Here is a 13,583-nt window from a genome sequence, read left to right as displayed (position 1 = left end):
CATTGTTTCTTTCCACATTTGCAGCTAAATGCACTGAGTGAAACCTACAGCTGTGAAAATTCTGTAATTCAAGAATTCCCACAACATTTATTTCTGCAACATTCCCCTCATACATATGTTGCTGAAAGTACAATAACTTCAAAACTTTTCTCAGTGCTTCCCATCATCACAGTCTAGCCGAAGCAGATAAACATGGATTACTCAATTTTTGGCAAAAAAAAAAATGTCAGATGATCCATCAAACACCTTCTTCCTAAACTGGCTTCATTCACTCCCTCAGGTGTCAAAGAGCTTTTAAGGTTGGATACTCAAAGCTGTACAGGTTTATAAATGTTGCTGTGAGTAGCTTCTTCCCTGTTAAAGCAGGAGCAGTTGGCCACATCATGAAATACTTTTTTCAGGACCTCTCTCATCAAAATAATTTAATTGCATGGGATAAAAATATTTTACTATACATGTATAAATATATATCCTGGGAGCTCCCTGCCCTACCACATGCCTAAGTGGAACGACAAGCCTGTGGTGGGAAGAGCACACCTCCCTTCTCGCTCATGTGCAAACATGGAAAGCTAAAGCAGGGAGAGCAGGCATTAAGAGCTAGCATCAGTGAAAACAAGTGTAACACTGGTGAAATCAGACACAGCATGAAAGGAAGAGCTGGAGGTGGAGGTGGGTTGTGGAGTGGTTTGAAAGAGAAGGAGAAAGAGAAGGCAGGGTAAATTTTACATTTTAACATGTGTTGGTGTAGCTGTCAGCTGATAGGGACTGGTGTTAAGAGCTGCTGATGTCCTTTAAGTGGAGCTTGACTTTGCAGCCTGCTTAAACCATAGCCTAATTCACTGCATGGCTGACCTGCACCCAGTGCATCAAACTGGATAACCAATCTGTTTCCATTCAACTAAATGTTCGTACTGGTGAGTGTATTTTTGATGGATGTTTACTCTCTATTCATAGGTTTCACTAATAAAGTTGGCATTGAATGTTGTCTGCACAGTTAAGCACACACTGTTAGCTCTCACCTTCATAATGCAGACATGTATCACATCTTTGTGACCGCGCATGCATCAGTAGCTCCTGAGTGCTGCTGATGGGCTGTAATACGTCTCTGTCTCATCTGCGATGACTGAGTCACAGACCCGTTTGATCCGTCTCTCCTGTGGACGCTGGTTTCTCTTTGAGACTCCAGAAGGCCGGCCTCTTATCATGCGGTTAAGTCAAAGCATGAAGGACTTCATTAATCCTGCACGGAGAGCTCCCAGGTGTTGGATCAACAGGAGGAGGCGAGACACAGGCTGGTGCTGGCACAGAGGAGAGATGTCTGTGTCTCACAGATGTCCACAGAGCTAAGTGATGGAAATGTAGAGTGATGAGTCCGCGCAGAGTGAAAGAGAACACTTTTGATTTATTTCTTTCTCAGATAGACACATTTATTTTATTTCATTTTATTTTGATTATATATCTGAATGCTCTGCTGACAGGAAACAGTTTTTACCATCTTGAATGCAGTGTGGAGAAATAAGGCACAGTAACAGACTGCTCAAGTTAGTCAGCAAACAAGAAAAGCACTCAGAGAGCGCAGACCTCCTCCAAACATACCGTGATTGTCACTAACACTTTAGTCCTACTTTAATGTTATACTTCCTTTCAGCAGACTGTCTGCTACAATTTGGTGTTAGTTGCAGGTTTGTACAATAATTTGTTACCTGACAGTGTTGAAAATTATGATGACCCAGTTCATATTTCATATTCTGGATCTTAGTATTCAAAATATTGCCAAGATCTGGATCGTACTTTAACATCCGTCAGAAATTATGGTGACCTTGTCTTGTATTGTTTTGCAAAGCAATCTGACCATTTTATATACACATATGGTGAAAACAGCCCTATCTCACAAAGATAAAGAATCCTTTAAAAACGTCCTGGATCAAGAAGCTGATCCAGATCACCTCCTTAATTTAATCACTTCTTCCTTATCTCATTTTGAACATGTCCTGAAAATGTCATCAAGATCTGTTTGTTACTTTTTGAGTTATGCTATTAGTAAAATTTTTACTTGTCTTAATACTTCATCTATCATGGTCACTGTTGTTTGAATTCTCTCTCTCTTCCACTGGCTCAGCCAGTCTCCTCCACCTGAACTCTCTCCTGTTCTGAAGAGAGAGCGCTGTCGCGTACACACACAGGGTGTATGCACATCACACACCGAAGACAGACAGAACTTCAGGACAATCATTTGCCTATTTAAGAATCTGACTTTTCACTATAAGATTCACAATGCTCTAAACTCTGCTGATTGAAGAGGATGCTACGTTAGAGCATAGGTTAGATAGAGAGATCGGGACGATCCAATGAATGAATCAACTTTTTAACCATTGCAAGAGTTTAACTCATGACATGTTGTGTCAACACCTGAAAAAAAAAAGAAAAAGAAAAAAAGAAAAAGAAAGAAAGAAAACAGCTAAGGCTCTGAAACAGTCTTCATCAACAAATACAGCACGGTAACCTGTCTCTGTCTCTGAGGTCTCCTGCAGCGTCTTTAGATCAAACCAACTAAGAGGGAGAGGGGGGTGGCTGGTTTTTGAGTTTTCAATATAACGCCCAAGTACAGGACTTGATTTGACTTTCAAAAATATTAGACATCACAGGAGCATACTAAAAGTTGGGGGACAATTAGGAGAAATCACAAGCCAGGAGGACAGTGGGGCAAAGGGTTGGAAAAAGGGAGACTCCCTCCATATTGAGGAGTTTTGGCCCTCCAGATTGGTAAAAGTAATGAGTTTACATATGACACAGATTGAAAAAGACGAATAGTAAAGATATTGTCTCTATTATTTAAGGTTATTTTAGTTAGTTTTGTAAACTTAATTAAGAATTTTAATCGGTTGATGCAAAGCCTCATTTCTATTTTTTTATTTTTTTCAACAAAAATGTTTTGATTAACTTTAATAGCCCTGGAATGTTAACACATGCCTGTCTATTGTTATTTTTTGCTTTTAATTAAGAAGCATTTTAGATGTCTTCCTTTAAAGTTACATAAAATAAATAACGTGTTTTGTGAGCCAGAGCTTGTTGCTTGTTGCAAACTTCATATTTACAACAAAATATTCAACGAAATCATAGCTAAAGTTACTGCACCCCACCCCCTCTAGATAGATAGATAGATAGATAGATAGATAGATAGATAGATAGATAGATAGATAGATAGATAGATAGATAGATAGATAGATAGATAGATAGATAAAGGATGCGACCAAATCATGTGCTTCCAGTGAAAAAGTTAGTGTAATGCCTCAGATAAACAAATAGATTAACTCTCCCAAAAATATAACCTCATTGGCGGAGGTAATAACAGATGATCCTTTTGTAAGGTAACCAAAATCCTTGTTAAGCTCCTCGATGCTCAATTGAAATAATGTCACAATGCTTGTGTGATTGCTGACATCCAGGAATATGGAAACACAAACACGTGTGACATTTGTCTGCAATCCGTTCCACACCGTTGAAATATTTGATTTTGTTAACAAGAAATGAAGGATACTGTCTGCTCAAAAGCAGGAATAAAGAAGATGTATTGATTTTTGTGTGGAAATGAGCTTTTTTCAAACAGAATGAACCAAGAAAAGCATCATTGATCTCACCTCTACTCTGAGGATGTTTACCGCAGCATCAGTCACAATCAGCTGTCGGGTTAAAAGCATTAGAGTGTAATTACTTTAACAGAGGCTGAATGAATGGATGAATAACGACTTCATATGTAGTGCAGAGGCTGTGTTAGCATGTGGTGCAGATACCCGTTATCCTGCCAACCTCTTTGACAGCACACACACATTTGTTGTTGTGAAGAAGGCACTTCTATATGTCTCAGTGTGTGTGTGTGTTGGTGTGTGTGTGCTGTGTTTGAGCTGAGTACCATGGTGATGTATCTGGGCCGGCCACCTGTCTGAGCGGCTGACAGGGGTGTTTTCTAATCTGACAGGTAATCTGCCCGGCAGACACAGTGACAAACGACTTCCAGTGACACCCTCTCGCTCTGCACCCACCTCCTTCACACAGCCGGCCAAGACTGAGCCGGTCACACGGCCAAATCATCTGCAGAAACAAACAGACACATGAAGTCTCAGAGGCCTCTTTACCAGAGAAAAAAATCCCTCCTGATAATAACCTCTCACTCAAACATGTAGATTCAACATTATTTACACTGTCTTATTTATAGTGTACACTGAAAAAAGATACCTGTCTACTTGTAAAGTTTACCTTACAGCCTATTGAATTGACTTGTTTCAAACCGTGAGTGCGGAGGGAATGCAGTGGATATTAGACCCCACTGTACATTTAGATGTTGACCTGCCAAAAGCACAGGATTTATTTGCTCCACATGGCATGGACCTGCTGTCTGTGCCCTGTGGCATGGGCCGTGTATCTTTGAGCGTGTTTAATGTTTTATATGTTAGTAAATGAGCTGTGTTGATGGGCTAAAATAACGATTAAACATGACAAGCTTGGTTTTGTCTTCAGTTACATTTAAATACCATTACTGAGAAAGTATTTTAGTCGGAGCACTCACTGCCGTTGGGTACAGTCAAGCAGCCAGGCAGTCAGGCAGCCTACGCTGTGGAGCACAGACAGCCAGCTGGTCCATGCCATGGAGCACAGACACACACGTAGTATCTTAAAGGGATAGTTCAGTTTTTTTGAAGTGGGGTTGTATGAGCTCTATGTGATCACTAAGGACATTAGATACAGTAGAAAGGTGTCTCCTCTCTCTCAGTAAGACACAAACTTTAATCGATGGTGACGAGGAAATAGACGCTAACAGGGACAGACGGTACCAAATTCAAAGGCTATTTTCTCTGCCTACAAGAACTAAAATCAAAAAGTAATACCACAGTTTAAGAGTACACTACATAAAATGTTTTTTAAGTGCATTAAGTCTTCGGAAATATAAACATTTATCCAGACCTAACTAACTGGTCATTTATCCTTCCGCCCAGCGCTAGTGCTCCCGGCCCCCCTCCTCCTTTCAGCTGTAGGGAATGTAAACAAGCTATGCTTCGGGCACTGGTTTTAGCCTCGTGTAAGTTTGATCAAGTATCGTAATTCTTTTGTTTGTACTCTAAGGATTGTGAGGCAGCGTAGGAAATTCAAAATGAGTGACTATGACAGCGACGATGAAGTTTCATTCACTTTGGAACCAAAAGGATACCTGTATGAACCGGAGAACATAGAGCTGCTACAGATGGCGACTGAAAGGAATACAAAGGAAACACTGGACATCGAGATGTTGAGTGTTACTGCTGCCACGACTGGACACTCCAGAATTCAGAAGAGCAGGGAAATCTGTGTGATGAGTTATACAGACGGTTTGAGAGTCAGCAGTGTCCTCTAACTCAGACAAATCCTGGAGAGTGTCTGTAACCAAGTTCCACTCGTGACAGCACTAACACTCAGCATCCGTGGGCATTGAGTCACAGCTCAGACATTTACACCTCTGAGTATTTCCGACTCTATCTTGATGTCCAGAGTACAAACAAGAGAATTACGAGACTTGATTAAACTTACACGAGGCTACAACCGGCGTAGCATAGCTTGTTTACATTCCCTACAGCTGAAAGGAGGAGGGGGGACGGAGCGCACTAGCGCTGGGCGGAAGGATAAATGACCAGTTAGTTAGGTCTGGATAAAAGTTTATATTTCCGAAGACTTAATGCACTTAAGAAATATTTTATGTAGCGTACTCTTAAACTGTGGTATTATATTTTTTATTTTAGTTCTTGTAGGCAGAGAAAATAGCCTTTGAATCTGGTTCGGCATTTCCCTGTTAGCGTCTATTTCCTCATCACCATCGATTACAGTCTGTGTCTTACTGAGGGAGAGGAGACAACTTTCTACTGTATCTAATGTCCTTAGTGATCACATAGAGCTCATACAACCCCACTTCAAAAAAACTGAACTGTCCCTTTAATGTGCACCAGGGTCTCATATCCACAGCCTTTCCTCCTCACCCACGGTTTTTCCTTTTTGGTTTTGCAGATTATTGAGTTGAAACAACTCACAACTTTAAGTTGGATTGATGCAAAATTTTGATTTGAGAAGACCTATCAAGTTGTGTTAATTGAACTTGTTAATTTATTTAGGTGTGACCAACTGAAGCAATAATTTAAGATGGTCCAACTACTTTTTTTAGTTGTAGCAACGAAGAGAGTCAAGTTGATATGATCCGCAAAAATACATTGGAAACCTAATTTAAAAATATTGAGTTGGATTGATTAAATTAATTACATCACTTCAACTGATTGAATTTTCCCTTTTTACAGTGTAGGGAATATGACAGAGTAAAGGAGTATTCTCTTGGGACTTTTGGTATAATCTCTAATTATGTATACAAACAGCCTGTTTCACACACAGCAGCTTCATCCCAGTGTTCCTCCTCTCTAATGAAGTCCCTTCACCATACAAGCCCCCTTTACATTTGTCTTCCACAGCTCATTGAGAAACAATGATCCCTGTGCTACTGGTGACCTTAAGAGAACAAACAGTATGGCAGAGCGCTCGTGAACAGCCTCAGTGGGACTCCTCGGGGAGATGGGGAAGCTTTCTCAAATAAAGCAAATTGAACAAGCGGGCCGGTGATCCTAAATTTACTCTGCAAAGGTAAATTGCCTGAGGGACAAGCACCACAAGTTCATCCTCCCAATTACAAAGAGGCTCAGGAAGAGGGAAAAAACACTCCTGATTTTTAGTTAAAGATCACTTGAGGTAGCTGTGGAGTGTTTTAGAGAAGCTGCTTAATATTGAGGTTTTTCTGCAGCTCCTGAGGGCCAACGCAAGGTTTTGATTAATGACGGAGACCTGAGAGGAGATTTTCCAACGTGGAACACGTGTGAAGGACGTGTAGTGGAAACACAGAGCCTTGTGTTTACTGATCCTCCTGGGATCACACCCTATATGTAAGGTTATGCTCTTACATTTTTTTTACTAATATCATGAAGAAAACAGGCCAACATGTCCACATGGGAACAGCTGGTAATGTGTGATAAGCAGAGTGTATGAGGCTGAATTTAATGATAGAGTTTTCTGATTGTTTCTACGTGTATTGAATCGACGTATTACCCAGCTGTCTTACTAATCATCCAGATACAGCTGTTGAAAGTTGAAAACCTGACCGTTATTGGTCAAAACCTCACAGCAACAGTTTTTGATTCAATGAGCTGCAGAATATCAAGTGTAATGTTCATGACTTCACATCACTTGAATGTGAGGGTTTTATGCCTTATTTTATCAAAAGGAAACAGTAGGATGGAGATGGAAAATTTCTAAAAAGCACTTTAATGTAGCCACTCTTGATCGTCATAATAAAAACACTTCTTTTTTCTCCGGGTCATATTTCATCAAACCACCAATCAGATGTTTCAATGTTTCCACTACACGTCCTTCACATAGGATGACCTAGCTTCATGTAAACATATAAAACCACAGAAGAAGATTCAAAATGTTTTGGACACAGACACAAGGTAATGCAGAAACCATTTTAAAACTATAAATACACAAATAGCAACTTTGTAAATTTTAATGTAAATAGTTCCCCTTAAAAATGCTGTAAACATATTTTAACCTTATCCTCCAGTCACCCACAGGTTGTTTTGACCTGGATTTAAATACAGGGAGTTGTAAATTCTGCAAGGTGTTTCAAATCTTAATACTTAAGTGTCAACATTGAAGTCTTTTTGACTGACACCTCATTTGACCTACTGGGTTTATCTGTCACTGAGAATGACATGGTGTGAACAGACACCAGTCCACTTTTTCAGGTTTCAATTTTGTACCATCATCCTTCCATGTGCTACATAAAAATTATAAATGAATCAATTTAAAAAAGAAAAAAAAAGTCAAACAATAGAAAAAACAAAAAAAAAGGTGACAACAAAAACGTTTAATCCATAACATTCAGATTGCATTGCTCAAATAATGAATTATAACGATGATTTCACACAGTGTCATGGGTTTTTGTGCCATGTGTTAACTGTATATCTACAATAGAATATTAGTCAATCCCTCTTGCGCTGTAGTTGTTTTTGTTCACCTACAAAGAGCTCAAAGTCTGAGCTTTAAGTTTTTTTCCTTTATGGAAAACAAATACTTAAAAAAACAGTGTTTTCACTAAATTAACACCAAAGATTGATAGTTTTTGGACCAAACATTGTTGTGGCCGAGGAATTACTCTATCCAAATGAACTGAATTACATTTAAACTTAAGATCTTTATTTATTTTGAAGCTTTATATAAGTAACATCATCTTTCTAAACTGCACCACTGAACCCAAGTTAGTCCCCTGAGCCATTCCAACACGCAGTCACGCAGAGACACAGTTTAATTGGGACTAAGTGTAGAAAACAACAGGAACAACAGACAAGATGTGATAACATGGTGAGAAAACATCATACAAGCATTGAAAATAAAGGTTTGCTTGTCATTAACTGGATACATGAGGATTTGAACCCATGTGTGCTTCTCTCTCCATCCACCTGTTCCACATCTGCTCCTGATTCCCTGTCCTGTTTAAAGTTCTGGTTTCAGCCTCACTCACTGTCGGATTGTACTGCCCTCCAAGCATTTTTTCTTTTGAGTCTTTGTCAGTGACAGTTTTTCAGGCTTAAACCTGTGATTACTGTGGATTCACTCATGGTTTCCTGGATTGTAGCCTGTTAACTGCTTTTCATTAACCTGTTCAACCAACATACACCTGGCCTTTGTCTGCTCCAGTTGTTAGCTTGCTAACATTAAATCCTTGCCTTTCTCTTACTGTTTTCTCATGACCAGTTTTATGTTATCTGTAGTGAAGGCACATAAGCATATTTGTGTATTATTTGACCTTGAAGGAAGAGTCTGCAGGATTTTCCAAAAAAAAAAAAACTTTTTGCTGGAATAATCCTGCTCAATTGTCTCCTAGAGGCCTCTATAAATGTGTATCAGTGTCTTTGTCTGCTTCAACCCTCTACTCTGCCTGAATGTAGATGTCTTGGTTGGTTTGGGAAGTTTCTGGGTGTAGCGTAGGCATGGTTACATCACCAAATCACAGACCGCCAAAAGCATAATTGACTTTCCGTGTTGATGATCACGAGTAAAAGCTAAACAGAGCAGCTATGCTAATAGACGTAGCACGGGGGGAAGACACACATAAGCAAAGCCAAACAGCTACTACTACTACTAAGCGAGGATGAAGCTTGGCTCAACTTTCACTCGCTTCTGGGTACTTGTAGAGCAGCTTGGGACAAAGAGCAGTGCGAGTTGGCCTTCTGCTGAGCAGTATGTGTCAAATACCTGTGATTAGCTTGTGCTAACATGCTAAATCTGGTGCACGGCTCTCAAGTGTCTCCCATGTATAAACACAATGCTGCAGAGGGTTGCTGGGCTAGTGAGTGTGTTCACATAGTCATGGTCAGAAGCTGTGGGTGTGGGCTGCTGCTGGCACTGAGCCAAGGAGGAAGAGCCTAGTTTGAATGCTGTTTTCTAACAGGTAATGAAAACTCCTGCAGACCCTACCTTTAAGAAGCAAAGTTATTTGATTTGATTGTTTTCACGTTTGGTAAGGATTTCATGGAGATGACCACATTTGGTTTTCCAGTTTAACGGTTTGAGCCAATCAGGAATGAGTATATAAAGACACAAACATGTTCTTATTTTGTTCATTTGTTAGAATTTTTGGTCCAGGAAAACACCATCTAAAGGCAATTTGGTTGCCTCTAACAGCCAAGGTTCATATACTCTACCCTCTCTTTGCAGCATGTCACCCCTGTCTTTCTCTTGCAGTCTCTTCTTAGTTTCTTTTTCCATCCTCCATCTTATCATCTCAACAGACAAACCTAAAACTGGAGATTTTTCTCCACACCCCTGCTGGCCTGCCATACTTAAATCTCTATTTCTGTAAAATAACTGTTTATAATGTAACACGTAATCTCTTTTCTTCAGAATCCGACCTGAACATCCTGCTGTGCAGAAGACAGGATAGCAGTCAGCTGTCTCTATTGTCATGCTTCCGCCTCCTGCTGTATGTGTTTTATCATAAAGCTGCTTCCCACACAGACAGCTTTAATCCATCAGTTCATTTATGAAGAAGCCATTTCCAAATGCAGCCGTGCAGCAGCAGCAGCCGGCACACTCTACCCTCAATCTCATCAGCTTTACTCTGCAAAGGCTTCACGTCTCACAGTGTCGCCCTCTCTCCAAACACAGATACGGCTCGTGCTAAATATGAATGGGGTTGCTATCTGATGTAATGGAGCAAAATTCAGGGTTTAAAAAGGCAGCTCTTACTCTAACAAAGAATTTCCCAATGTAACAAGTGTTAAAGCACGCTCAGCCCCCCGTCTTATTCTTTCCTTTGCTCTTGGCTTTGTCAGATTGGCTATTTCATTTACATATATGGCAAGAATATGCAAGCAAATGAGGCAGTGAAATTAGAATAGAGAGAAGCCAGAGTGGTTCCAGGTGGTGCGCTGTGATTTTAACAGGGGTGGAATAATTGGATGTATTATGAAATCATAAAAGATTCATTATAGCTGCTATGCAGGAAATGGGATGAGAGCGAGGCTGTTTGTTCTGTGTGCTGTGGATGTGCAAATCAGGCAGCACACACAGAGGGATGTCTGACAGAGAGCAGGCACTGCCAAGTGCTTATGTGACAATTTATTTTGAGTGGATTTGTTAAATAAAGATTTTATCTGACTTCATTATCAATGCCGAAATACCATTGATGTTTTTAATATTGATTATATTTATTCAAGGCTTCTTTCTTTTTGGATGTGGGCTAAATGAGGAAGGTTACATTTGGAAAATCATATCTACCTGTTTTTCAGCTCAACCCTGAAGGCTCTTTGTTTTGAACTCAAGCTCTAATCTGCAAATTAATCAGTGTTCCCAAAGAAAGGACAGGTGGCAGAGATGCGATATGAAGGAAGCTGTGTGCCAATGTTTTTTTTCAATAGACTACGAAAAATGAGGTTCAGTTATCCTGAGTGTATAGGTAAATTAAAGGTAACTCAGTGTAAAAGTAAAAGCATACCTATTCCTTAAGAAGGGACTTTGTATCAGCTTGTGTCCTGAGTGATTGGTCAAACTTGTCTGGTCTTTTACAAAGTAAGCTACCCAGCGCGGCCTTTGCCCACCCTTCTGTGAGGTTAGACACGGTTGCATTGCTAGAGTACTTTTTTAGCTTTAAGTGTGGAAGGTGGTTGTATTGATCTTTGATCTACCGCACAAATGTTCTCAATGTACAATGAGTCTGTTGTTGTGGCAAATAAGGTCTGTTGAGATACTTAAAGAGGGGGAATTATGGTTGTTTAAATTCTAAACTTTGATATAAAGTAACACTGCTGGATGTCCAAACTAACCATGAGCTGATTTTCAAACTTCCACATAATCATATGTTGTAGAAATCCCTGAACCTGTCTGTAAACTGATCAAAACAGTCAGTTCTTGAAACAACACAAAATCTTCACGAGACTTGGTGAAATGATGAGGTCATCACATAAGGATCTTCTAACAGGTTCATGACATGTTGGAAGGTTAGACCATACCAAGGTCTGTTTATGGCTCTGTCCCGAACTGGCCAATCAGAGGGAAGGGGGTTTGTGGAGTGAGGAGCCTTAAAGTGGCAGCAGCTATACAAAGTGTTTCAGAGGCTGAAATAATGGCTTTGTAGACCAGCAGTAAAGGAAGAATTGGACTGCTTTAAACTTTAAATCGCTTGAGGCTATATGGGGATACCAGAGAGTATATAAGAAAAAAAAGCCCAATACCCCCTCTTTAAATATGTATAGGGTGTTTGGCTAACCTTGAAAGTGATAAGTAGGACAATAGGTATACGTTAGTATTAAACCAATCCAACATTTAGGTCATCATGTCTTTCTGTTGTTGCTTGTTGGGCTTGGATTTGGGTTGGGGTTATTACCCCTTAAGGTTATTCTGAGTAATTTGTTGGAAAGGCACTGAATTAGGTACTTTTAAAGGTACCGACCAAATTCTGTCACAAGTAATGGGCACCAATTCAGGGAAAATCAACAAGTTCCATGTTTATGTATCTAAACGCATCCTTGTGACTGTGAGAGAGTGGAAGAGTAGGTGATTTTCCATGCTGGACATGAACACAGCTTTGCAAGGTTCAATATTAAAGAATAAATATGTTAAATTGAAACAAAGAGATTTTATTATCAAACAAATTGATATTTTTTTACCACATAAACACAAAAAAATACTGAAAATTTGTACCATTGCTACTGATTGCCAGGTACCGGGCATCAGTACCATATCGTTTCAAATGTAAAGGGTAGCCATCCCTTTTAGTCAGTACTTTTCATTGTTGATTGTCCACTACATTATTGTTATAACAGCTTAAAAAACGTCGCTAAAGTTCATCTAGGAGGGATAAGCGGTTATAATTTTGCAGTATATCTCAATTTGTCTGTGGAGAATAATGTGATGAATAGCTGTTTAAAAAAAAACCACTGATTTGACAGCTGTGGTTTTATGGATCTAAGCTGTGTCAGTACCTTTTTAGCATTGTATTTCTTTCTTTTCTTTCTTTTTTCTTTTTGGAGTGCAAATGTATGTTTCCACACTAAATGAAGACAGGCTCAGAGGGAGTTGGCCTTTTCCATGGGAAATTTATGATCCTGCCGGACCGGTCGCAGACTCTCTGTTGAACTGGACTCCTGGTGCCAGCAGTTCTATCAGAGGTTCAGGAGAGCAAGTATGCAGTGTCTCTCTGTCTTTCTGTCTGTGCAGGATGGAAATCTGCGCTTGTCAGAGCTCTGTGAGTCCAGGAGAGGTCAGGGCTAGGGTCGTCTGTGTTGGGTATCTGCCTGATTCACTTGTCAGGATCACTTAGATGGATTTATTTTTGATGCCAGGTTTCTGTCATTGCATCACTCTGAAAGGATGTGGGGAAGGAATTGAGAAAACAGACGTTTCATAACCTGAAGCTGGAAGGAACTGTTCTGCTCAGTTGTCAAAAGACTCAGAGAGGCATAACGAAATCTGCTTTTGCATCACATTTTTCTCAATTTATTAAAATCTCAGACTTTTTTGTACGTACATTTTATCTTTTTATTGACTCCTTCAATTTTCCTAACACATTGGGTATGGATTACTGTATTTTACTTTTTAATTTCACAATCTTGTCTAATTTGTGTGGGTGTAGTTAAGTTGACTGACATCAAATGCTTATTTGGATCCATCAAGACCTCCTGGTGTAGTAGTTTTAGCTTCCAGCTGTTGCACACGCACACACACATACACACACACACACAGAGAACAAGATTAGTCTAATATATGAACATCTTGCATCTGTGGATTGTGAAGAATTTATGAAACCTAATTAAGTCTTGTCGGTTTAATAGGCATGGAGTATGTTCATCATTAGGAGACTCATCACATATTAATTATCGACCTAATTGTGTGTCTTGCTTCCAGCTTTGGTCCAAAAAAAGCTCTCATTTAAAAAAAAATCATTGCTTTTATCTGTACTGTAGCTGGTAAAATGTGTCTCATTACACTGATCCTCGAGGTGCTGCACTTCTCGTTCCTGC

This window comes from Halichoeres trimaculatus, unplaced genomic scaffold (assembly GCF_033239565.1).
Source record: "Halichoeres trimaculatus isolate MK-OKI-2021-1 unplaced genomic scaffold, fHalTri1.1 fHalTri1_scaffold_6, whole genome shotgun sequence".
In the NCBI taxonomy this organism is placed as follows: Eukaryota; Metazoa; Chordata; class Actinopteri; order Labriformes; family Labridae; genus Halichoeres; species Halichoeres trimaculatus.
This window is presented reverse-complemented; position numbering follows the sequence as displayed.